We start from the raw sequence: 1,867 nt of genomic DNA, 5'->3' as shown, positions 1-1,867 counted from the left end.
TGTCCCCCACTGCCCACCTCCCTCCTCTCTACCCAATGCCTCCCACTGCCTCTATTTGGCAGGATGTAATCTCTGTCAACTTCTAGTGAATCTTTGTTTTCACTTCAACAACTTTCTACTTGTGATGCGCAAGACGCCCTGTTTACGATTTTAGAGTGTAGTTTAATATCACTTTGCCAATAATGAGGACAGAACTCATGTGTATCGGTATTGGTAATCTGCTTCAAAATGACCAGTTGGGGCCAGGGATCAGTCCTTTATATGATCTGATATTCCTTTTTAGAGTATAGGGGAAACTGCTGTGCCAATGTCCCCACTGCCCACCTCCCTCCTCTCTACCCAATGCCTCGCACTGCCTCCATTTGGCAGGATGTAAGCTCTGTCAACTTCTAGTGAATCTTTGTTTTCACTTCAACTTTCTACTTGTGGAATCATTGACACATATTTTTAACCTGACAATTATCTCACGTGCTACCGCTAGGGTCTGGACGGCTGCCCATGTGCTGCCTCTCCACAAAAGTGGTGACCCCTCTAACATGAATAATTATCGCCCAATCTCTCAAACTGTCTTGCCTAGCGAAAATTCTATGTTTTCAGCTTAGATCTTTTCTAGCTTTAAACTGTATTCTAAGTGTCAATCAGCCAGGTTTAGGCCAGGCCATAGCACTATTTATGTTCCTTCGTTGGGTGGTAAATTACATTGTAAATGGCGTGGACAAAAGGCAGCATTGTGCTGCCCTTTTTATAGACCCGCCGAAGGCTAAAGACACTGTTGACCATTCGTTATTAATTCTTAGACTGTCTGAAATTGACCTGGGTCAGGCAGCCTACATTTGGTTGGAAAACTACCTGAAAGACAGGACACAATGTGTTTCTTCTGATGGTCTTAAATCGATTTTGGGCCCTGTACCTTTTACTGTCTACAGTGGCAAGAAAAAGTATGTGAACCCTTTGGAATTACCTGGACTTCTGCATAAATTGGTCATGAAATTTGATCTGATCTTCATCTAAATCACAACAATAGACCAACACAGTCTGCTTAAACTAATAACACACAAACAATTATAAATGTTTATGTCTTTATTGAACACACTGTGTAAACATTCCCAGTGCAGGGTGGGAAAAGTATGTGAACCCTTGAATTTAATAACTGGTTGAACCTCAACCAAACATTTTCTGTAGTTGCAGATCAGACCTGCACAACGGTCAGGAGGAATTTTGGACCATTCCTCTTGACAAAACTGTTTCAGTTCAGCAATATTCTTGGGATGTCTGGTGTGAACCGCTCTCTTGAGGTCATGCTACAGCATCTCAATCGGGTTGAGGTCAGGAGGCCACTCCAGAAGGCATATTTTCTTCTCTTGTTGATTTACTTCTGTGTTTTGGGTCGTTGTCCTGTTGCATTACCCAACTTCTGTTGAGCTTCAATTGGCGGACAGATAGCCTTACATTCTTCTGCAAAATGTCTTGATAAACTTGGGAATTCATTTTTCCATTGATGATAGCAAGCTGTCCAGGCCCTGAGGCAGCAAAGCAGCTCCAAACCATGGTGTTCCCTTCATCATACTTTTCAGTTGGGATGAGGTTTTGATGTTGGTGTGCTGTGCCTTTTTTTCTCCACATATAGTGTTGTGTGTTCCTTCCAAACAACTCAACTTTAGTTTCATCTGTCCACAGAATATTTTCCCAGATGCTCTTTTTCAAACTTCAGACGTGCAGCAATGTTTTTGGACAGCAGTGTCTTCTTCTATGGTGTCCTCCCATGAACACCATTCCTGTTTAGTGTTTTACGTATCGTTGACTCGTCAACAGAGATGTTAGCATGTTCCAGAGATTTCTGACCTGACACTCTAGGATTCTTCTTAAC

The sequence above is a fragment of the Salvelinus sp. IW2-2015 genome, linkage group LG17, assembly GCF_002910315.2.
Source record: "Salvelinus sp. IW2-2015 linkage group LG17, ASM291031v2, whole genome shotgun sequence".
Lineage (NCBI taxonomy): Eukaryota > Metazoa > Chordata > Actinopteri > Salmoniformes > Salmonidae > Salvelinus > Salvelinus sp. IW2-2015.
This window is presented reverse-complemented; position numbering follows the sequence as displayed.